At 37.1% G+C, this 25,861-nt stretch overlaps 1 pseudogene; it reads right to left on the bottom strand.

The window, feature by feature from the left end:
• Positions 1-15,750: 15,750 nt before the first annotated feature.
• On the bottom strand, positions 15,751-17,436 carry LOC137224543 (ankyrin repeat domain-containing protein 6 pseudogene; annotated as a pseudogene).
• Positions 17,437-25,861: the final 8,425 nt, after the last annotated feature.

The following is a 25,861-nucleotide window of genomic DNA, read 5'->3' on the forward strand; positions in this document are numbered from 1 at the left end:
ATTTAATCTTTTAAAGTCCTCATTTCTGTAAGGTCAATAGTGGTATCTTCTATTTGATTCCTGAGATTGATAATTTGAACTTGTTCTCTTCTTTTTCTTTATCAGTCTAACTAAAAGTTTGTCAGTTCTATTGATCTTTTTGGAGACAAATTTTAGGTTTCATCAATATGCTCTGTTGTTTTCCTAATCTTTATTTTGTTTATTTACATTTTAATCTTTACTATTTCCTATTTTTTCTGCTTGCTTTGGTTTAATTTGCTCTTATTTTTCCAGTGCCTTAAGGTGAAGGTTAGATTACTTATTTGAAATCTTCTTTCTTAGTAATGTATTTACAATTATAAATTTCTCTTTGAGCACAGCCCTAGTTACTTCTCATAAGTTTGAGAATTTGTATTTTATTTCATTCATCTCAAGGCATTTTACAATTTATTTTGTGATGTCTTGTTGATCCATTAGTTATTGAGATGTGCAGTTTAATCTCCACATATTCAAGACTATCCCAATTATCTTCTGTTATTGATTTCTAACTTAATCCCACTGTGGTCAGAAAACATACTTTGCAATATTTCAATCCTTTTGAATATGTTTAGGCTTACTTTATATACTAGCACATGTTTTTTTTCTGGAGAATATTCATTGGCACTTGAGAAGAATATGTATTCTGCTATTGTTGGGTGGATTATTCCACATGTACCTATTAGATCTATTTGTTTTTTAATATCACTCAGATGTTCTATTTCCTTGTTGACCTTCTGCCTAGTTCTATTTATTATTGAAAATGTTGCATTAATATCTCTATTATTGTTAAACTTTCTATCCCTCTCTTTAATTCAGTCATTTTTTTTTGCTTCATTAAATTTACCATGTTTCAGAGCATCTCATTATTTGATAAGTATGATAAAAGGTATACATGTACTTTAATATGAATATTTACTCTTACCTTAAGCTTAGCCCAGACAACCAAGTCTCCTCCAGGGAGGGAAAAAAAGAAAATCTGGAAAATGCACCTGGGGAATGTAGCAAAGAAGTAACTATTAGACCAAAAAAGACATACAATTATTTTATGGTCCACTTGCCAAAAACATTAGAAGACACACGAGAGAATGTACCTGAATATCTCTGAAATTATTCAGTTGTAACAGAAAGTGACCTTGTTGTAATGCTATAGGTAATTCCTGTTACTAACTTTGAACAATTTTGAACAAACATAAAAGGATTAATTGAGCAAAAATGATTGTAGGTAAGCCTAATGACTGATTTTAAAGACTATCTCTCTTAGGTATACAAACCTTTTCTGATTATGTCTTCCATTATCTTTATAAAACAGGGATAAAAATGAGAGTTCAAAATACAAGATTGAGTGTTTGGCAACACTGACAATTACCTGCCCAATGTTTCTGGTTTTGACAGTAGCCAAGGAAATCAGAAATATGCAAAGAAAGGAAATTTCATCACTGTGGGAAAAAAATCAACTGGTTTTTTGATTACTTTCACTGAAGAAACATTGTCTTCAGTGCTGTCTCTCTGACCATCAATAATACTGAGCACTAAAATTTTCTATTACTATTGACTTATTCTCAGGAGAATTGAGCTATATCCGGGCAAAATAGATATGCTATTATGGGACAAACTTATGGAAATATAACACTTGGTAAGGTATTGGAAAAAAAGAGAACTGTGTCATTTTGTGAACAGAAAAATCAAAAAGCTATCAAATATACTGTAGAATATAAAACTTTATTCTAACTTGACTGTCTCTTTAGTGCCATTTCTCCACTCAGAAGCCACCATATGAAGCATAAATTTGCAGCACAGATTGCAACTGATTGTTTCTGGTTTTTTTTTTAATACATTTATTTATTTATTTTTGGCTGCATTGGGTCTTTGTTGCCGCATGCGGGTTTTCTCTAGTTGAGGCGAGTGGGGGCTACTCTTTGTTGAGGAGCACAGGCTCTAGGCGCACGGGATTCAGTAGTTGTGGCACACGGGCTTAGTTGCTCCGCGGCATGTGGCATCTTCCTAGACCAAGGCTCGAACCCATGTCTCCTGCATTGGTAGGTGGATTCTTGACCACTGCACCACCAGGGAAGTCCCAACCGATTGTTTTACGAACTTGGTCTGTGCTTATAGATACCAGTTGACCTATTGCACCTGGAACAAATTTCTTCAAAAGTGCTTAAGAAAGTGGTTATCTACAAGATGAAGGAAGGGCAGAGTTGAAAACAATATAGTCTTCAAGATAAAACAAATATTTTCTTTCATATTTGAACAACAAACATTCATAAAGAGGTCACATTATTATAAGCATTTGGATTAAATCAGTAAGGGATATCTAAAATAACTAACATGTGGTTCTTTATCTGGAACAGAAAAACAAAAATTATCAAATGTTAATCAAGGACAATGTATTTACATATTCCTTCAGGACAAATAAAAGTTATCAAAAATATGAATAGTATTGGATTGGTGAAAAAGATAAGAGGTTAATCTGGGTGGATTGTGAAGACCCAATAGAAAATATGAGATCTGAGAAAATGGGATTATTTCAATAAACAGTGAGAAATGAGGAAATCATTATAGGAAGCAGAAATGCACTAGTGAAATAAAGATGGTTTGAGAGCAGGACATGGATTGGTTTGACCTAGTAAAGGCTTTTGCTTCCAACCAGCACAGGACAAGTCTAAATTTGTGATATCAGGGACAGACCCCCAATGGTAGCTGAATAGACTTCCTAAGATGTCAGGAAGGGCTTCCTACAACTAAGCCAGTTAATGTAATCAGGTTTGTCCTGCAGCAGTTCACAGGTTAGATTAGGGCAGTTTGGAGATGAGAGGACCAGTGAATATTTTACAGGAATATACCAGTGGCTTTCAAAATCAATTGCATAGGTAACTAAGGACTAATAAATATATATATATATATTTTTTTCCAGTGAAAACTACATATCTGAAGGAATGAGAGGAGCGAAAGGAAGATACTAATATTTCAAGTAAACTGTGTTTGAGCAATGGAATTAATCTTGGTTATCAGCTCAATTAAAACAATTTTAAGAAAGAGACAGATACATTTGAACAATTTAGAAAACATAATGTGTTCAGCATGCCTGATTTTCAAATCTAACCACACCATTTCCTAGAATTATGAACTTGAGTAAATGAACTAGTCTGTCATTTCCTCATGGCTAAAGCAACATAACAATAATAGTACCTACTTCAAAGGGTTTTTGCAAAAACTGAATGAAAAAATTCATCTAGAGTATACAGATTGGTGCCTTGAATATTAAAATGTACTCAGGAAAAAGCTGGCTTATATAATTATGATTATTAGTAAAAACTCATTGCATGCAGAAATCAGAATTTGTTTTTGGAATTTTAAGCTTCAGTATCTTTCAACACAAACACTTAAGCTTTCTTAAGGTAGTAAGTGTATTTTGCTAAAGCAATTTCAATTGTATTTTTTTAAACCACATTGCATTGCACACTGTTAATATAGTTTTTTTTTTAATTGTAAAACAAATAGAGGAGCTGTGCCCACAATTCAAAGAAATACATTTGGCAGGCTAGTTATATCTCATTTTTTAAATTTAATATACTGTAAGGTACATCCAAGTAGACTTTGTTTAAAGTTAATTAAAAAATTTAACACCCAACATTAATGATTTTAGTATGTCGGTCTTGGTGCTTCACTGAAATGGTGAGGTTCTTGAATTAAGCCTTTCATTAAATTATAAATCTCTTTAGGCTCATTGTGCTAGAAGAGGTTTGTTAAAATGAATATTCTTTTTTAAAGTGGAGAAAAAAATAAGTGCCTAAGGGAAAAACAATTAAAGTATGTTAGTAGTGCAAAGTTTTGATAGGATAAAGGTTTCTATCAGATTACTTGTAGAGATAACTAAAGGGAAACAGGTGGATATATTGGTCTGTCATCTGGAAGATGACTGAGTGGGTGACCGTTTCAGTATGGAGGGATAAGAGAGCTATAAGTCTAAAAGTCTCAGAGGTGTGAAGTGGGGGTGACTCCCAGGCATATCCTTGGATGCCTCAGTCCTTTGGCACTCAGACATTCACAGTCATACAAGGAGAGCTGAGTATGTACGTACAACCTCAGCATGGGAGAGCCAGCTCAGGGTCTCTTTCCACTGATATGCAGATACCTGTACAGCCGCCAAAATTGTACATGATCATGCCCATTTTTTTGTGCTTCTGCAGCTCATCAATATTGGTCACATATTGCTGTTTAAAAATTTCAACAATAAATGCAGGAATTTAGTCTACTGCATAGTACTTAGTAGGACTTTCATGTACCTTGAAATTAGTATGAATAATTTCCTAGAAATTGTCTTGAGTTAATGTTAGAAGAGATATTTAATGAAGTATTAAATTCTTAGTCTTCTATAAGGGTAGAGAAAAGGCCACATAACCAGCCATTTGCTTCTTTACTAGTTCACTTTCCAATTTTCAGGAGGTAAGCAATCATTTTGAAAGTTTTCTAGATCCTTGGCTCAAATATATTAATTAGTTCATCTTCCTGAAGCTTATATTTAGATCATATAGGCTTGTATGTAACCCCTTTCCATCACCTAATTATATCACTTACTGTATTCTTAATTTAAACAAACAAGTTTGAGTTTAATGGCTCAAATTATTATTTAGGTTGCATTGTTTCAAAAGTCAGCTACTACTTCTAATATGTAAGATCAATGTATTATTCCTCAGGTGTGTGTGTGTGTGTGTGTGTGTGTGTGTGTGTGTGTGTATGAAGAGAGGGGTAGGGTGGGGAGAGGGATAGAGGGAGAGAGAGAGAAATTCTCTTGAGATCAACTATTCCTGATATTTTGAAGAATACAAGTCAGGTACATTATAAAATGTTCTTCATTTTAAGCTTGTCTCATATTTTCTCACTACTCCTGATGTTCTGATTTATTCCATACATCTTTACATTAGTTTTAAATATTTTAATAAGCAGGTTAACATTAGTTATAAAAAATTGTTTTGCTTGTGGCACCAAGAGGCTATACCTGAACCTCACTTTGAATACAGGGCCTAATTCTCCCATTAGAGTAAGTAGTGAAGTGAGGAAAGTGTGGTGAGGCAGGAACTAGAGGGCTCTGGCAAACCTTGAACATCTTTATTTTCTCTTTCTTCACCCAGTCTCTTGGAGGTGACCAAGAAGGACCTGAAGTGTTGGGTACATTTTTCTCTTTCTCTCCTTTTTTACAGTATGAATAACTACCATTTACTGATTTACTGTCAATATATGCCTTTCTATAGTGGACATTTGCAAATTCACTATAGGTGAGGAAAGCACTATCCTCAAAGAACGGAAGTTACTTGTCCAGGTCACATGGGTAGTAAGTGGCAGGGTCAGGAGTGAACTCAGTATCTGGATTTCCTAGACCATCAATGGTCTCCACTGATTTCAAACACAGAAGAACAAAAAAAAAGTCAAAAATACAAGAGAATAGAACAAATTTATGAGTAAATGTCAGTACTAAGAGCTGCCAAGAAGAAAGGAAACCCTAATGAAGTGTCCCAAATGCTAAGAATTGCTGTTTCTTTTTCTCTCTAAAAGGAAAAGTGTGTTGGTAGACTCATGATATTTATAAACTGTTTGTTTGCTTTTTTGGAAAGGGAGCAGCAAGAGGAGATAGGGTATAGGATATAGATGAAAGTCTCGGTGTGGGAATAGCCAGAGTGGTGGCCAGAATAAGCATCATCTGGGACTTCCCTAGTGGTGTAGTGGCTAAGAATCCACCTGCCAGTGCAGGGGATGAGGGTTCGAGCCCTGGTCTGGGAAGATCCCACATGCCGCAGAGCGACTGATCCCATAAGCCACAATTGCTGAGCATGCATGCCACAACTACTGAAGCCCGTGTGCCTAGAGCCTGTGCTCCACAACAAGAGAAGCCACCACAATGAAGTGCACCACAACGAGTAGTGGCCCCCACTCGCTGCAACTAGAGAAAGCCTGTGCGCAGCAACGAAGACCCAATGCACCCCCAAAATAAATAAATAAATAGATTTATATAAAAATAAAGAAGCATCATCTATGAAAAGATCAGAGGTTGGCAACCTGGGGAACCAGGCCGTGGAAAGTAAAGGATGCTCTGACCAAGATGAACAAAGAAAGTTTCTGAGGCCTTGGATGAGTGGAAAAGACAATGAACACCTAGGGCCAAGAAATCATTATGTGGATAGAAGAACATGACAGGACCACAATCTATATTTCAAAAGACTAAAGGCATGAAGACATTTCCATCAGTCCCATGGGGGCAGCCTGGAGAGCAGGGCAAGCATTTTCTGGGTACATAACTGTGCAGAGGGTCAGTGCCCCAACCCCTGAGTTGTTCAAGAGTCAACTGTATATATATTTACACATATGTATACATATATATATATAAATGATTACCAAAATCAAGTTAATTCATACATCCATTTCCTCATGTACTTACCTTTATGCCTTTGTGTGTGTGTGTGTGTGTGTGTGTGTGTAGTCCCATCATATTCTGAGTATCGTTCCTGCCAAGCTTTGTAGAATTTTATTTCTACAGAACATCTCATCCCATTTCAAAGTCTGCTTTTTAATTTAGCTCACAATACCTTTTTATCAACCTCTACATATTGTTGCCAAGGGCCAGTGTCTCTTAGACTCTGGGCCTCATGTTGGCCTATGCTTTGTTTCACTGGCATTGTTTCTAGACTTTACACATCCCAAGTTCTGACTTTTCTGTATCTGCTACTAGTGAAATATGTACGTAGTCTAACCTTAAATTTATTAAAATGCCAGACATAAAGACAATCAAAATTTTACAAAGGGCAATGCACATGTAAGGTGATAGCATGGCATTTCAAACTTAGTGGAAATCTACCGGTCTGATCTGATGACATCTCAAAATAGTAATGAACTAATATACAAGTGAATAATTTTTTAAAATACCTGGTTATTTATGTAAATCAGGGTTGACTCAGAGGTAGAGGGCATTTAATGTTTCCCTGAGATATACTTTTATGAATCTCAGGGGCTAAAAACTGCAGTGAGCTAATAAACCTGTCTGGCTTTAGATGAGTCAGGCTAATTATAAGGCAGTCAGTTTGATGCATTCTCTGTCAATAGGAGCATTTAGAACAGCATCCTGAATATCTCTTGTTATCAACTGAGACCTTGGCTTTCTACGATTTGGGCTGCCTCTAGAGTATTTCCATTTTCATGATCTTTTCCCAAGCTGGGTTCGATTTCCGGTTGTAAACTGGGCAGGGAAAAATTATTAGGCAGTGTTTCTTCACAGAAAATTCTTACAGCTTCTCAGTTGTGTCTACAAAGTAGCTCTCTTTTAATATGTGTTCATCCCTGTAATGGTCCTAATAATGGCCCAGGGGAAAGCCAAAAACACCAAAATCAAATAGATGGGATCGCTATTAGTGGATACCTGTATTTTTCAGCCAAATGGGGCTTTCTTTCACCTGTCTTGTTAAAAATTAAACAGTCCTTGAGGCATCGTTTTTCATCCATTAGGGACCAACTGTAAGAATAATGTGATTGTATAAAAACTTTCTGGTAGAAAACTGAAGAGCCAAGGCTAATCTGGCCTTCAGTATAATATAATCTGTCCCTCTCTATTTATTATATTTCCACAGTCCCTTGTTAGCTCTGGGACATCTGTGTTTTAAAAGAGTGGTGGCAAAGCTCTCATTGAGACAGAGGTCTTCATTTGCTGAATTTACTAGCAACACAGCATGTAACTGTGTTAAGCCATCTTACTAAACAACAAATGAGATTCCAGAGGCCAAGGCTTACAGAGAAAAACACTTCTCCCTCACTTCATCTCTCTGTAGCTCAATAAAACAACCAAAGACCCTGATGGCCTAGTTTTTATAATACTGTCTTTTTTCCCCGGGTAAACCATCTGGCTCCTGACTTAATCAAGTTGGACTCTGAATACAGATTTCATCCCAGTTTTGCTTGATGGTGGTGACTTCTTCCAGTATTTATTTTAGACCAAGTAGTAACCGTCTCTTTGTTTATTCTCAATGTTGAAAATTACCTGCATTTTTTTTATGCTTAGCTTCACTACAATATTTTCTTTTCTTTCATTAAATAATTAATAATCAATGAAAACTTTACATAAATCAAACTTTTTTGGTGTGTTTTATTCTATGAATTCAAAACATAAAGTTTAGATCCACCTCTTTCTTTCTTTTTTTTTTTTTGTTTTTTTTGCGGTATGCGGGCCTCTCACTGTTGTGACCTCTCCCGTTGCGGAGCACAGGCTCCGGACGCACAGGCTCAGCGGACATGGCTCACGGGCCCAGCCGCTCCGTGGCACATGGGATCCCCCCAGAACGGGGCACGAACCCGCGTCCCCCGCATCGGCAGTCAGATTCCCAACCACTGTGCCACCAGGGAAGCCCAAGATTCACCTCTTTCTTTCAAGCAACCTGAAATTATAACTCCAGCCAATATTTTTAAATTTAACTCATTGATCTTTATAATTTTAAGGAGAATTATATTTTACATGCAAACTGTACATGAGCTCTTTAAGTTTATTTTCCATATGAACTTCACTGTCCTCAATGCTAGTGTTTATATTTTAAATCATTGATTATTGGTTCTTTGGCTTTTAAGACTACTAGGGGACAAAAATTGTCATGAGGAGTGTATACACACACACACACACACACACACACACATACACACACACGAGTTTTGTTCTAACATAAGTAGCATGCCTTTTTTATTTTGTTTTGGGTTTAAGACTTGACTTAGAGAATCCTTCACTCTTTATAATTCTTTACACTCTTTTCTATGCAAAAAGGAAAACTTTGGGAGATACATGACTACTTTTCTTGGCCATGGTCTTTACCTTTTCAAGAATTTTGTTTTTCACTTTATAGAAATCTGTAAATAATTAATTAAAGCAAATCTACTAATTGGCTACACCATGCATAATATGCTGCTCTGGGATCTTCCTGCTAATTACTCTGGAAAAACACTACCACCATAGCTTAAGAGAACACTTTTCTAGAGAAAAAATCTCCACACTTTGCTTTTGCTTTTCAATGTCTTGGGTTTTGATTTCTATTAGTTTCAATTAACGATCACTCAGTTTGTCTTAACTTCTAAACTTTTCTCACTCTGATCATCTTCTCTTTAAGTATATCAGACTCAGTCTAAACCTTCTCCATCTTTAATACAATTTCTTATGGCAACTCACAGCAGATGATCAACATTAAATTAAGTAGCTTGATATTTAGGCATGATGTGAGAAATTTCTATGGAATCATCTTTAATCCAAGGCTTGATCACCTTGATCTTCCTTCTTCCTTGATGTTTTAAGTTGGTCTGAAGCCTGAGTGTAACTTGTAGTTCTTCACCCTGGAGTTGGGAGCCATGTTATTAGCTCACAGGGTCAACACCTCATTTCATTATTTGCCTCCCCAACAGCATAATAGTTTATTTAGGTCTCTGTAGGAAGGATCAAGTGCCATTACAAATAGTTCTAGATTCTTTATCAGTGACTTTGTCTTTCCATACAGTGTTCAATGAGGTATAGGATAAAAATTAGTAATGTTTATTTTATTGAGAAAATGGTTCTTGGCCAAATAATGTCAAGGATTTAAAAAGGAAGATGAGAAGAAAGAAAAAGAAAGAAAGAAAGAAAGAAAGAAAGAAAGAAAGAAAGGAAGGAAGGAAGGAAGAAAGAAAGAAAAAGAGAGAAAGAAAGGGAGGGAGGAAGAAAGAAAGAGAGAGAGAGAGAGGGAGGGAGGAAGGAAGGAGAAATTGTTTACCAAAACAAAGTAACTAAAAAACATATTTACAATTGTTATATTGTAACATATTTACAATTTTAATATTTACAATTAAAAAAAAACCATTTCCAGTACTACAGTGTCTTTTTAAAAATTTTTGTAAAACTCTGATTGAATAAAGTATCATTGAAAAACTTTACTCCTAGCTGAAGTAAACAGAAATGTGCTTTAAGAGTACACAAGTATAACTTATATGAAATAATTACATTCCAGCCAAAATGATATGATGAAATTTTGATAAATGGGTTATATTTCCAAGATTCCAACTTACTGATAAATCATAACCATTTTCAGGACCATTACAACCATTTAATGCCAGATTACAAAGGTGAAAGGGCACAGAAATTGAGGTAGGATAAAAATGTTATTAAGAGCTTTGTTAATCCATAAAACATATCTCTGTGTTTGGATATATTTGTGTTTGTGTATGTTTAAATCCACACACAGAACCACAGAGAGTGGGAGATATATCATGGTGCATCATTGCATGACAGTGCACATTCTCAGCATCCATGGCTATTTCTCATTCTTTGACGTACAACCCAAAGCATCCATACACTTTCTATCCTCATAGTCTAACAGCACGGTCTGATTAATATGTACCTAGGAATAAAATACATAGTAGAAAATTAAAATATTACTTGATCTATAACAGGAACACTGCTAGGTCTAGTGGGCAAAAATCAGACTTATGTTGTCACAATGGCAAGTCACTAGTCTTTTTATCTAGATTTCAGACCTAAGACTGTTCAAGTATCTCTGAATGACAGCCTGGGCTCCTTGAGAAAGGATGCTATAATATTGACATGAGTGTGTGATGTAATTACTCCTCCTATCCTTCCCCAAGGGGCAATAAAGCCACTATCGAGAATATCTCTGCACAAGAAAACATCCAATCATTTTAAGGATTACTAGACACTGACAGTAAATTAAACTTAGTTATTGAGGACCCCAAATGACACAGGGGTCTACCAGTAAAAATTAGGGTGCAGATAGTACACATGCCTAAGACACAAACTCCTGTTTCATTGCTTCTTCTTCCTGAATCCACAGCATGATCTCATAGAAAGTTCTTTGTGACTATGGATAAAATAATTTCCTTTTGGTTCTAAACAACATGCTGGCTCTAATCAGAAATTTGCTGATGCAAATTTAGGACAGCCCTAAATAGGAGTGTCCCTGAAGAATAATGATAATGAAAATCTTACTGGGGAGACTACTGAACAGCTCAGTTGGTACCAGATTGTTTTGGTATTGACAGAAATCCTTGTATCTGTTAGCTATTGATAATACAAAATTGATGGATAATTTATGACTATGAAGCTTCAGTGATGTTAAGCAATGAACATTCATTTCTCATGCATTGTCAGGGTTCAGCTGGTCCAGGATGGGCTTTGGCTAATCCCACCTGGCATGCTTATGTGCATGGAGTCCTGCAGCTTCAAACGTCTCACATCCTCCTCCTGAGATCAGGGAGCTGCTTGGATATCTCCTTCTCATCTAAACTGACTAGTGGACTAATGTTTTATCTAAACTAATTTAGACTAATGTTGCTAAAGTTTTAGGTTGATGAGTAGAAATGTGGAAACAATAGGCCTGGAACAGTGATTCCAAGGATATCTGGAGGTTTGTAGATAGATATTCTAGGATGGGCTGAAATATGCAAATATCTGTTTCAGATGACTATTTAACAAAGGACATCCACATAAGTGGAGGCTCTGAATAATCATATAGACAAGATGACATATTTTGTGAATGTTAATAAACCCCATTTCTCATCTACCTAGCGTTTGCTCAGTGTGGACATAGCAGCAAAAATACAAGCTCTGTATGAACCCAACACATGGAATTCCACTACAAGGATGATCTGGCTTTTGCCACTGTGGATTGCTTAACCTTCCAGGAGCAGACACTGATGCTGAAACGTCAGTTTGGTTCCTGACCCTGGGGAATAGCCAACCACATTGTTGGTAGGTTAAAAAATTAGTTACTTTCCATCGTAGAGAGGACAGTGATATTTTCTTACTGAAATTAACATTTATTCCAGTTAAAATTCTACTTCTGTCCTCTCACCACTATCTATAAACTTTGGCATACTTTAATCACCATCACTGATTCTGATGAAGGAAATTATCTCACAGCAAACAAAAGTGCTGCAATGAGCACACACCCATGAAATTTGAAGGTATTGCCGTCAACCCCAAGACTATAAGCAGCTCACATTGTGAAGACCATATCAATGGCCTATTGAAAACTCAGTTTTGTTTCCATTTGGGAGTCAGCATACTTAAATATAGTGTTTTTTAATATCAGGCATGATTTATGCTTCTAGCCAGTGACCATTATTCTTTTTCGTGAAAGGAAATATAAAGGGGAAAGGGCAATGGAATACAAAGGAAATATAAAGGGGAAGGGGCAATAGAGAACTTATACATTTATGGCTTTGCTGATAGCAACTATTCTAAGAAAAACAAGCTGATTTTTTTTTAAAGAAAGTAAAAAGGAGCACATGTAAGAAAATGTAATTGTTGTAAATTGCTTGGCTCTGCAGTGAACAATTTTTTTTTAATGTGAAAAAATTAACTTGGTGATTTATTCATCAAAATAAATAAATTAACCAGAAATATGGGGAGGCAGTGGGAAATTAAAGAAGCAAATTTTAATCCTCTAAAAGGAAGTAAATATATTTCTAAAACTGATAAATCATGAAATAACAATGTAAGCATATTATTTAGAAACACAGAATTAATGCTTAATGAAACACCTGAAGAAATTAATGGTGATATCCTCTTAAAAGCACAATTGGAAGGTAGAAGGGAAAAGGAAGGACCTACTTTTGTATTATAATTAATATTTGTGTCGATTTTAGATCTTTATGTATTTATTCCTTTGATAAGAAATATTATAACTTTAATAGATAATCTGTGTGCTGCAGTTGTCAGGAGGAATTGGTCTTCTAACTCTTCTTTCAGTTCCACTTGTTGATATTTACTGCTAGTTAAACCTATTGTAGACCCTTCATCTATGACTATTAACAAAGTACAGCAGATCAACAGGGTTGGCATCAGTCTTCAGGGGTCAGAACTGGGCTGGAACTGCACACACAGTGGGGCTCTCACCCCCATTCTTATTCACCTGGACCTCGAAGAAGTCACATCTGAAATCATTAATGTGTGAGCATTAGAAGATTCTGGTCATGAATACAGTCCAGTATTCAAGGACACTGAAATCATGCTCTCCTCTACTGTGATCATCTTTCCTTTTGACTCAAAGGTCAGTCAAATTTTTACATTCCTTTGACAATAGAAATTACAAATCAAATGTGCACACTTGAATATCAGTGACAGTGATCATATGTGGAGTTTGGGGCAGAGAGGCACACTGACCTCAAAAAGACTAAAGGTCCTACTATAACATAATCAATTCCTTTTACTATTCCTAGAAATGCATCAGTGCTGTGTGGTTTAGCTCAGTCTCTGATCATTCTCACCAGGATCATGACATAAACATAAAACTGGCCTTGATGCCTCCTGTAAGTCTTGCACATTGCTTCCAAAAAGATCTTTTTTTTTTAAGGCAAATGACATCATACTTAATCTTTGTTTAAAACCTGAAATCTTTCAGACTGCTTTAAGGATATTGTCCAACTTATTATCTTGGCCAAAAAACATCTGATCCATGCGTATCCTTCTGACTTATCTTCTACCGTTACCCCACCTACATCCAATACTACAGCTTGAGTATTTCTTTTTCTTTCTGGTAGTCAATATTCACACTGAGGCATTTTGTTGGGCAAACCCTCTATTTAGATGTTTCACGCTCTTTGGCTTTTAAGTCTCTGAGTTAGTTCTTAGTTCCTGTTTTATCATCTTTCCAGAGTGGATGCTCATGATAAAGATTTTGAAAGCAAAGCAACTTTAGGCAACTCTTGTTTTTATATCAAAATATGTAGTCTTGACTTTCCATGCCAGATTCTCCCCTTCATGCCGGATCACATGCTAACAGCCTCTCTTATGTTGATCTCTGTAACTGAGTATCTGTAGCCATCTCTCTTCATGTTTAGTAACCTCATCACTTCTCACCTTGGTCACTATGTGACCATAGAGTTATTCTTGATTCTTTCTAATTTTCTGCTCCATAACTATCACTCCAGCTTCATCTTCAATCTTGCAGTTAATTTTCCAGCTATGCTAAATCATTTGTCTTTGCATATGCCGTTTCTCTGCCTACTATACCCTTTTTTTTCACATTCCACTTAGGTAACAGCTGTTCACACTCTAGCACTTCCCTTCTCCCTGACTGCCCGTGATTCCGTTGGGGGCCTTTATGATATGTTTCAATATCAGCTAAGACTTCCATTGTAGCAAGATCATATTGTTTTCTTTTCCTTTTTTTTCTTTTTTTTGATTGACATGCATCTACATTTATTAGGAACGCCTAGATCCATAGATTGTCAGTATTTAAAAGAACAAGCCAAAAACAACTGAGCTTGATGGGCAGAACACAAGGGGACTAAATGCATACTTTGTTTTTCCGGGTGTTCCCATGTCAAGAAGTCATAGTTTCTCTTTGGCTTAATAAGCAAAAGTTTATTCAAAATTACAGACAACATTTACTTGGTTCCTGTGTTTATAGAAATAGAATCGAGGTTTCTATGCATATATGGAATTTTGAGGAGATGAATATAATGCCACAAGGAACAAGAAGCTTGGAAGATAATTTAATCCAAAGTTTCAACATACCGTTACTTTTGCAACTTTGTATACTCCATAGAGCAGAGTAAAATCCACAGGGCTCCATGAAGCTGGGGAATCCAAGTCAATTTATTGCATTATTTACCTTGATATAGTTGCTACAAAGCAGTGGAAAGCTTTTGAGGTTCTTCAATAACAGAACTCAGTTCAAAATGAAATACTTTCAAAAAACAGTCTTATTTCTTTATAAAATGTAGACCAATAAGCTCAAATTCAGAAAGGTACTCTAAGATAACTGGCTATGAATTAGGTTATAGAAGTTTCAGGTAATTGTTACGTGAATGTTTTTTCCATTAATCCACTTTAAAATCACTATGATTAAATGATTGTACTATTTCTTTCTTTTGGCTGAAAGATACAGAAACCATGATCCAATGATTTGAACGTTTCTCATTTGAGCTCATTATTAACAAACATTCCCAGTGCTATTAGCCAATTAACCCATTATTTAAATACACTCTGACTTTTCAAAACATTTTAAGATATACTGGATCTTGTGCCATCATGAAAATCCTTCTCCTCAAAATTTGTTTGGTGAGTTTTCTCCTGGTTAAAACGTCAGCATTTTGGGAACTATGAACTTGAGGGAGGGGGTTCAGCGTGTCTATTACAGTTCTTACAGAAAGACACTGTCCAGGCACAGCAGGCATGTTGATATGAATGACTGCTTGATTTGAGTTCACAGGGATTCATATTTTTCTTGCTTTTCATTTACATTATTTCATATCCTGAATATTAGGGTTTAGGCTTACACGTCCTTCAGTTTCTTAGCACAGCTCGCTTAATCTGAGCTTTTGAACTTCAGATGAACTTGGGCTGAGGTTTCGAATCTGTAATGAAACCTGAAACTAAGCAAGTTTCCCCTAATTTCAGTCTAATTGTTGAAGTCTTCATAACTTCAGGGCATAGGAAGCATGTGTGTGGCACATTTTAGAAATTACTGATTTTTTTTAAAGGCAAGTTCTGCTCTGTGTACAACAACCGACACCTTGGACATAGCTCTTCTGCAGCTGCAGGACCGGAAATCCTCAGGAATCCTTCCCTGGCGCCACCGCCTCCCACCCCTGGCCACACGGCATGTGTGATCTTAGTTCCCCGACCAGGGATTGAACCCCTGCCCCCTGCATTGGAAGCACAGAGTCTTAACCACTGGACCACCAGGGAAGTCCCAGGAATTCTTTCTCGTCCCACTTCCCAGGCCCTAGTTTTCCTTGTGTACCTTAGTCCTTAGTTTAGCAAGTTCCTCCTCTAAACTTTTAATGTGTTCCTCCAGCGTGGCCTTGTCTTGCTGGGCTTTCTGACTGGCTTGGCTTCGTGCTTCTTCAATCATCCTTTCATACCACTTTTCCATCTGGGTGGAAACAGCCTCAAAGAAATAGTGGGTGAGCTCCAACGCTTGGGAGGTGTCTCGAATGTGAGGGGCAGCCTGCTTGCCACCTGCTGCTGGTGGCGGCTGCCCGCAGGTGGTGCTGGGTGCTGGGTGCTGGCCTAGGTGCCTCGTCTGCCCACTTTTCCCAGACTTCTTGGTTTGCGTGCCTCTGTCAACACAGGGCCCAGCCTGTGGGTTGCATTTGGCTGCCTCTTTCAAGGGTAACGAGGCTGTCTGGACCTTGACATTCCTCAGTCGGGAGCCTGTACAATCCGAGGAAGACAGCTCCTGCTGGGGTCTGTGGGTGGCTGTGGAGCTGAGGGCCTTTTCCTTGGGCCTGGCCACCTGGGGGGAGCTGTCAGAGGCTGCTACTGGACCTGCAGTCCCCACTGACTGATCCACACCTGTGGAGGACTCGCAAGTGGAGGGTGTGGATTTAGTCTTGGAGGCCCCAGAATCTCCAGAAAGCTTCAGCTCCAGATTCTGAATCTTTAACGTGCACCAAGTTTTTAATTCATCCACCAAGGACATCTGCCGTTTCTCTCCCTCGTGCTTCTCTGAGTCCGAGTGCTGCTACAGGTGATTCAGGCACTCCTTCCTCTCTGCTGAGAGTCGCTCGACCATCAGCTGGTCCAGAACCCGCATTTGGTGCTGGGTCTTATTCTCCATGTGCCCCAGCTTCGTGTTCATCTTATCCTGTACCAACACCAGCTCTGCTTTGATCTCCTCCACAGTTGCCTCCAACTGATTCTCCAGCTTGTTGATCAGGGGTTCACATCGACAGCCATTTATTGGTGCCTGCATCACTTTGCTGCCCTTGCCCCGGTATAGGGTGTAGAGTTGGTATGCTCTGAACTCATGGGGGATGGGGGTAAACAGCGATGCCTGGGCCTCTTTTTAGGGTCATTGTGAGTGCGCGAGTTCTTCAGCTGTCAGGGCTGCTTGTGTGCTGGTGGGGTGGAGTCAGAAAACGCTGACACATTGGGCCTTGACTTTTTCTGCCTGTTGTCCTTTGCTCTGGGCTCTGGGGAGGCGGACAGGAAATCTCTGGACTCTTCTTTTCTGGGTACAGCCTGTTCACTGCTATGGGTGTCTCCTGCTGAGACACTTCCCTGGGGCATTTTAGTGAGGAGGAGAGCAACTTGTGGATTATTGTGGTAGCAGGCAGTCTCCAGTGGAGTCCGGCCTGCATTATTGACAATGGTCCCATCTGCTCCGGCTTCCACTAAGATTTTAACCACCTTCTTGTGATTTAGGGCAGCAGCAATATAAAGTGCTGTGTCTCCAGCATCATCCTGGACATCGAGGTCACGGCCAGCCTTCAGCAAGATCTGGACCACAGAAAGATGGCCCTTATTGGCAGCAAGATGCAAGGGGTCCAGCCATGCTTGGTAACGGCTACCTTGGCGCCCTTGTTAATGAGCTGAAACACATTCTCCGCCTGGCCTTTGTACGCAGCTATTAGCAGGCATTCTGAAAGCCTGGCGACCACATCCTGCTGGCTCATGAATTAGGAGAGAAAGACGTTTTCGGGGAAGTGGTAGACAAGTTCCTTTGGCTCAAGGTGATGCCACACGTCCAGGCAGGTACCCGCGGGTAAAGATTCTGCGATCATTGGAAGGTGTCTTCATCACTATGCCATCTTTGGGGCCTCTGCAGTCAGGATGCCCGCGACTCCAAGATCATATTGTTTTCTAATATTTACTTTGTCTCTGGCTCTCATTAGAGTATAAGCTTCTGGGAGATGAGGTGCTAAATATACATGTGATTTCAAATGAGTAAAAATGCTTGTCAACTTCTTCATCAATCAGCAAATCCATATACAGGCCTCTTTGGCTTATTCCTGAAGCTTCAGGGGTGTTTCAGGGATCTGGGGTCTAAAAATCTATAGATCCTCTTCTAAACTTGAGGCCTATTTTAAAGAAAATCATCCTCTAAGAGCCCTCTAAACAAACACATTCTCTTGCAAGTTCAGCAGAAAGAAGGTTAAGAAAAATATAAAATTACCTGAGATCATGTCAACTATATTAATATCTAAAGACCAAAGCTCATGTGCAGTTTCTGCCTCAAAGAGTTAGTGCAGATGTGAAAACAGAGAAGTTCTTTAATGTCACCTGATGGCAAAAGGTGGAGCCAGGATTTAGACCCATTCAGTTGGCTTCAGAGCAATTTGAGTAATGTTGAAAGGCATTGAATAATGAGGAGATATTGAATAATATCCTTTGAACTGAGAAGTAACTTTAAGACTAAAAAATGAAGCAGGCAACTCCATAAAGTGCAATTATGAAGTTTATTATGGGTAACTTACATACAGGCAGGATTAGGCAGACAAGGATTCAGAGGCATTTGTGGCTGCATGCCCATCTGCCAAAGGGAGTGCTGGGGACTGTGAAGAGGCCAAAGCTAAAACTAGAATCTGACTACCAGGGAGAAGTATGTCTGGTACTAAATGGAACTTGGGGGTCTCATGACCAATAACCATCTTCATCAGCAAAAGACATTCTTTCTGTTTTCATATCAGATGAATGCAAGTGTAAAAGTTGATTGGAAATTTATCTGGCTTGGGGGCATTCTTTGTGAGTAAGTCACCCAGAAAGGGGAGAGTGGTAGGACTGCAGGTCTAAGAGGAAGCTGTAAAATGGAGTCAGTGATGGTATGTGCAAGTCAAAACAGCCCTTATACTTTACCTTTTGGCTCACAAATATCCCCAAGAGTACTATAACATAATTATTTATCAACTATGAATGCTCAAAAAAGAGAAGTTAAAATCCTAAGCAGTTTTATCAGAAAAGAGAGGACAGAGGAGGGATAATATTTAGGGTCAGACCACCGTCTGAATGCCAGGCTCTTAGGCAAAGGCCACTTCCATCCAGATGTGCACTCTCCTTCCCAGGCTGAACTGGACCAGGCCATGTCTCTAGGTTTTGTTCATGAATAAATCAACTTCTGAGGCAGGGTAGTTTGTTTGCCTTGGCATTCACTACAAAATCCATTTACAGACTAAATCAAGAGACCATATTCAGGATAAAGGTGTGAATGGATGATTGAGCAGCATTTTTATTTCTGGTCTATTTTATAGTTTCTATTAACATATAGGGCTTCACTCCTACAACTCTTCCTGCTGTTCCCTAAAAATGAAATGCCACATTGCCTAGAAGAACGTTGCTGAATAAACATAGTAAAGTTAAAAGGCAGAAAGCTATTACGTAGCTTTACATAATAGTTAATTTTAAATGTTTGGCTGGGACATTTTCTGGAAGGACACATTTCTTTTCAATTATTTATTAGTGAATATTCAATTTTATTATTTTAAGGAAAATGATAATAACTGGTAAGGAAGTTTTATTATCGTAACTTACTTTTGAATAAAACTACTACACTATTGTCTCCAGTTGGAATAAAACTATGGGTATATGAACAATTGTTATCCTCCTCTCTTTGTATTGCCTTATTTGACACCACTTTGCTCCACACATTTTGGTATTATTTGACAAGATGAAGATTGTTTGATTTTAATAGTTTTGAAATGTGGGAGCTTCATAGCAGGAGTAAAATAATGACTTTTAGATTTTATTACACTCAGTAGATTACAATGGTGAAAGAGACTGCATACTTAAAATTCTGGGCTGGCTACCACAAACATGAAAACTGAAGCCTGGAGCTCAGTCTCATGGTCAAGACTATTTGATTCATGTTTAGGAATTGCTATCGTTTTTATAATAAGTGAAAAGTAAAAAATTGCAAAGAAATATGGTTATGAAGAATTAGAATTCATAAAATACCAAATATTTAACTTCTAAGTCCTGTGAATATTCCCTTTTGAAATTAACTAATAAACCATTAAGTTTAGTATTTTATTTGTAAATGGCCCTTGTCTAACTCCTCGGCATCATTCAACTATTGATAATGTATGAGATGGATCATCATACTTACATTATTATTCAGCTCATATTATACACATAAGCAAACTACGGTTTCACCTATTGGTGTTTTGTATTCACTAAGAGTTTGAGTCACTCTGATATCTTGGAACACATTTTTTACATATAGTATGATAGTGATATTTTTCATATTTATTGCAGGCTCCCCTAAACACATAGAAAGAATTGTGATGGGGTGGTTTGGCTCCTAAATTACATTAACATTGTCGAATGTAGGACTGTCTAGAGAATTAAAGAAGTGACACGTTTTGTAGATATTAAAATTTTATGCACTGTTTTAACACTTTTTTAACTCTATGAAAAAATGCCCTTTAATGAAGACATAAGACTGCAATGACAAAACTATTCTTGAGGGCGATGGAAATATTCAGGTACTTATATAGCCCTTAGTTTAAATTATTTATAAGGCCACTAAAATTTTATTTAGAGCACAGGTAATTGATTTTATAGGGTAGCCTGTTGACAGTCAAGTGTTATCATTTGTAAACCTAAGGCAAAATTTCACATTAGCAATGTGCCATGCCTTTAGGCTAACAATGTTGCCTTTCATAGCACATTTTAATACAAATCAGGTACAGGTAGGCTATCTTTTGTCAGGAAAATAGATCCTATGTATGAAGTCCCGATTATTTATTTTAGTAATGTCGATTTTGTATACCCAAGTTATAAATGACCTTTCATTGAGGGATTAATTATCTTATGCTTTGACATTTTTGTGTTTGTATCTATTTTCCTCTGTTACTACTAAATGCTGATGGCTGCCTGCTTTGGCTCAATATTCCTGTAAGAATGTGACAGAGAACAGCCTAGTACAAAGCTAAATGACATATTAGTATCCTGATAAGAATAAGCAGCACATTGGCTAAGGGCTAGGGACACAACAGGATTCTTTGCGATTTACGGCATTTAGAATATATGAACTATAGTGAAACAGGGACATCTGGTGTAGAATAAGGATGCAAAACTTAGAGCAGAAACAAGAAAGATCAAGGTGCCTTGAAATTATACTTAGATGCACTTAAGTTTTGTGTATATCACTGCATATAAATTTTGCTCCCAAGAACATTACACTCAATTTTATGTATGCATTCTAAAGTATATGGAAATACATGAATACATCAAAAGAAGTACTTCATGTATATGAAAAACATCAAAATATGATGACTGAAGAATGACAGATGTATCACAGTTTGAAGAATGATAGGTGGATCATGAAGCAAACATATCGCAATCTGACAATTATAGAAGAGGTGGAGGGTATATGGTATATACACTAAGTGATTATTTTAACTTTTCTGTAACTTTGGAAATTTTCATAGTAAAACATGTGGAAAAAATGTAAAGATTACACGTAGGAATAAAACAAACTGTTGAGAATACAAATATGTAATCGAGAATACAAATATTTAGTCAAGAACACTAAAAATAGGTATAACTCGTGTATTCCACAGAAAACATTTTCATTCTTTCTTTTTTTTTTTTTTTTTTTTACATTTTTGAGTGTTTTCTTTATATCAAACTGGATAAAATGTGTGTATTTCTCAGACAGAAAAGACATGTCGAGGTAGAAATGAACCTTTCAACTATTCATGGGTACACAAGTACACTGGGGAGATTGTAAAAGTGCAGATTCTGATTCAGTAGTACTGGTGAGCTTGAATTCCATTTTTTTAACAAGCTCATTTTTTTTTTTTTTTACAACTTTATTGGAGTATAATTGCTTTACAATGGTGTGTTAGTTTCTGCTTTATAACAAAGTGAATCAGTTATACATATACATATGTTCCCATATCTCTTCCCTCTTGCTTCTCCCTCCCTCCCACCCTCCCTATCCCACCCCTCCGGGCGATCACAAAGAACCGAGCTGATCTCCCTGTGCTATGCGGCTGTTTCCCACTAGCTATCTACCTTACGTTTGGTAGTGTATATATGTCCGTGCCTCTGTCTCGCTTTGTCACAGCTTACCCTTCCCCCTCCCCATATCCTCAAGTCCATTCTCTAGTAGGTCTGTGTCTTTATTCCTGTCTTACCCCTAGGTTCTTCATGACATTTTTTTTTTCCTGAAATTCCATATATATGTGTTAGCATATGGTATTTGTCTTTCTCTTTCTGACTTACTACACTCTGTATGACAGACGCTAGGTCTATCCACCTCATTACAAACAGCTCAATTTCGTTTCTTTTTATGGCTGAGTAATATTCCATTGTATATGTGTGCCACATCTTATTTATCCATTCATCCGATGATGGACACTTAGGTTGTTTCCATCTCTGGGCTATTGTAAATAGAGCTGCAATTAACATTTTGGTACATGACTCTTTTTGAATTATGGTTTTCTCAGGATATAAGCCCAGTAGTGGGATTTCTGGGTCATACGGTAGTTCTATTTGTAGTTTTTTAAGGAAACTCCATACTGTTCTCCACAGTGGCTGTATCAATTTACATTCCCACCAACAGTGCAAGAGGGTTCCTTTTCTCCACACCATCTCCAGCATTTATTGTTTCTAGATTTTTTGATGATGGCCATTCTGACTGGTGTGAGATGATATCTCATTGTAGTTTTGATTTGCATTTTTCTAATGATTAATGATGTTGAGATTCTTTCATGTGTTTGTTGGCAGTCTGTAAGTCTTCTTTGGAGAAATGTCTATTTAGGTCTTCTGCCCATTTTTGGATTGGGTTGTTTGTTTTTTTGATATTGAGCTGCATGAGCTGCTTATAAATTTTGGACATTACTCCTTTGTCAGTTGCTTCACTTGCAAATATTTTCTCCCATTCTGAGTGTTGTCTATTGGTCTTGTTTACGGTTTCCTTTGCTGTGCAAAAGCTTTGAAGTTTTATTAGGTCCCATTTGTTTATTTTTGTTTTTATTTCCATTTCTTTAGGAGGTGGGTCAAAAAGGATCCTGCTGTGATTTATCTCATAGAGTGTTCTGCCTATGTTTTCCTCTAAGAGTTCGATAGTTTCTGGACTTACATTTAGCTCTTTAATCCATTTTGAACTTATTTTTGTGTATGGTGTTAGAGAGTGATCTAATCTCATACTTTTACATGTACCTGTCCAGTTTCCGTAGCACCACTTATTGAAGAGGCTGTCCTTTCTCCACTGTACACTCCTGCCTCCTTTATCAAAGATAAGGTGACCATATGTGCCTGGATTTATCTCTGGGCTTTCTATCCTGTTCCATTGATCTATCTTTCTGTTTTTGTGCCAGTACCATACTGTCTTGATTACTGTAGCTTTGTAGTACAGTCTGAAGTCAGGGAGCCTGATTCCTCCAGCTCCGTTTTTCGTTCTCAAGATTGCTTTGGCTATTCGGGGTCTTTTGTGTTTCCATACAAATTGTGAAATTTTTTGTTCTAGTTCTGTGAAAAATGCCAGTGGTAGTTTGACAGGGATTGCATTGAATCTTTAGATTGCTTTGGGTAGTAGAGTCATTTTCACAATGTTGATTCTTCCAATCCAAGAACATGGTATATCTCTCCATCTATTTGTATCATCTTTAATTTCTTTCATCAGTGTCTTATAATTTTCTGCATACAAGTCTTTTGTCCCCTTAGGTAGCTTTATTCCTAGATATTTTATTCTTTTTGTTGCAATGGTAAATGGGAGTGTTTTCTTGATTTCAGTTTCATATTTTTCATCATTAGTGTATAGGAATGCCAGAGATTTCTGTGCATTAACTTTGTGTCCTGCTACTTTACCAAATTCATTAATTACCTCTAGAAGATTTCTGGTAGCATCTTTAGGATTCTCTATGTATAGTATCATGTCATCTGCTAACAGTGACAGCTTTACTTCTTCTTTTCTGATTTGGATTCCTTTTATTTCCTTTTCTTGTCTAATTGCTGTGGCTAAAACTTCCAAAACTATGTTGAATAAGAGTGGTAGTGAGAGTGGGCAACCTTGTCTTTTTCCTGATCTTAGTGGAAATGCTTTCAGTTTTTCACCATTGAGGACAATGTTTGCTGTGGGTTTGTCATATATGGCCTTTATTGTGTTGAGGAAAGTTCCCTCTATGCCTACTTTCTGCAGGGTTTTTATCATAAACAGGTGTTGAATTTTGTCACAAGCTTTCTCTGCATCTATTGAGATGATCATATGGTTTTTCTCCTTCAATTTGTTAATATGGTTTATCACATTGATTGATTTGCATATCTTAAAGAATCCTTGAATTCCTGGAATTAACCCCACTTGATCATGGTGTATGATCCTTTTAATGTGCTGTTGGATTCTGTTTGCTAGTATTTTGTTGAGGAGTTTTGCATCTATGTTCATCAGTGATATTGGCCTGTAATTTTTTTGCTTTGTGACATCCTTGTCTGGTTTTGGTATCAAGGTAATGGTGGCCTTGTAGAATGAGTTTGGGAGTGTTCCTCCCTCCGCTATATTTTGGAAGAGTTTGAGAAGTATAGGTGTTAGCTTCTCTAATGTTAGGTGTTAGCTTCTCTAAATGTTTGATAGAATGATAGAAATGTTTGATAGAATTTGCCTGTGAAGCCATCTAGTCCTGGGCTTTTGTTTGTTGGAAGATTTTTAATCACAGTTTCAATTTCATATTGTTCTTTTCTAGTCTGTTCATCTTTTCTATTTCTTCCTGATTCAGTCTTCGCAGGTTGTGCATTTCTAAGAATTTGTCCATTTCTTCCAGGTTGTCCAGTTTATTGGCATAGAGTTGCTTGTAGTAATCTCTCATGATCTTTTGTATTTCTGCAGTGTCAGTTGTTACTTGTCCTTTTTCATTTCTAATTCTATTTATTTGAGTCTTCTCCCTTTTTTTCTTGATGAGTCTGGCTAATGGTTTATCAATTTTGTTTATCTTCTCAAAGAGCCAGCTTTTAGTTTTATTGATCTTTGCTATCGTTTCCTTCATTTCTTTTTCATTTATTTCTGATCTGACTTTTATGATTTCTTTCCTTCTGCTAACTTTCTGTGTTTTTTTGTTCTTCTTTCTCTAATTGCTTTAGGTGCAAGGCTACATTGTTGTTCGAGATGTTTACTGTTTCTTAAGGTAGGATTGTATTGCTATAAACTTCCCTCTTAGAACTGCTTTTGCTGCATCCCATAGATTTTGGGTCATTGTGTCTCCATTGTCATTTGTTTCTAGGTATTTTTTTATTTCCTCTTTGATTTCTTCAGTGATCACTTCGTTATTAAGTAGTGTATTGTTTAGCCTCCATGTGTTTGTATTTTTTACAGATCTTTTCCTGTAATTGATATCTAGTCTCATACCATTGTAGTTGGAAAAGATAGTGGATACAATTTCAATTTTCTTAAATTTACCAAGGCTTGATTCATGATGCAAGATATGATCTATCCTGGAGAATGTTCCATGAGCACTTGAGAAGAATGTGTATTCTGTTGTTTTTGGATGGAATGTCCTATAAATATCAATTAAATCCATCTTGTTTAATATATCATTTAAAGCTTGTGTTTCTTTATTTATTTTCATTTTGGATGATCTGTCCATTGGTGAAAGTGGGGTGTTAAAGTCCCCTACTATGAATGTGTTACTGTCGATTTCCCCTTTTATGGCTGTTAGTATTTGCCTTATGTATTGAGGTGCTCCTATGTTGGGTGCATAAATATTTACAATTGTTATATGTTCTTCTTGGATCGATCCCTTGATCATTATGTAGTGTCCTTCTTTGTCTCTTGTAATAGTCTTTATTTTAAAGTCTATTTTTTCTGATATGAGAATTGCTACTCCAGCTTTCTTTTGGTTTCCATTTGCATGGAATATCTTTTTCCATCCCCTTACTTTCAGTCTGTATGTGTCTCTAGGTCTGAAGTGGGTCTCTTGTAGACAGGAAATATATGGGTCTTGTTTTTGTATCCATTCAGCCAATCTGTGTCTTTTTTGGGGAGCATTTAGTCCATTCACATTTAAGGTAATTATCGATATGTATGTTCCTATTCCCATTTTCTTAATTGTTTTGAGTTTGTTATTGTAGGTCTTTTCCTTCTCTTGTATTTTTTTACTAGAGAAG

This window comes from Pseudorca crassidens, chromosome 5 (genome assembly GCF_039906515.1).
Source record: "Pseudorca crassidens isolate mPseCra1 chromosome 5, mPseCra1.hap1, whole genome shotgun sequence".
Taxonomy (NCBI): Eukaryota; Metazoa; Chordata; class Mammalia; order Artiodactyla; family Delphinidae; genus Pseudorca; species Pseudorca crassidens.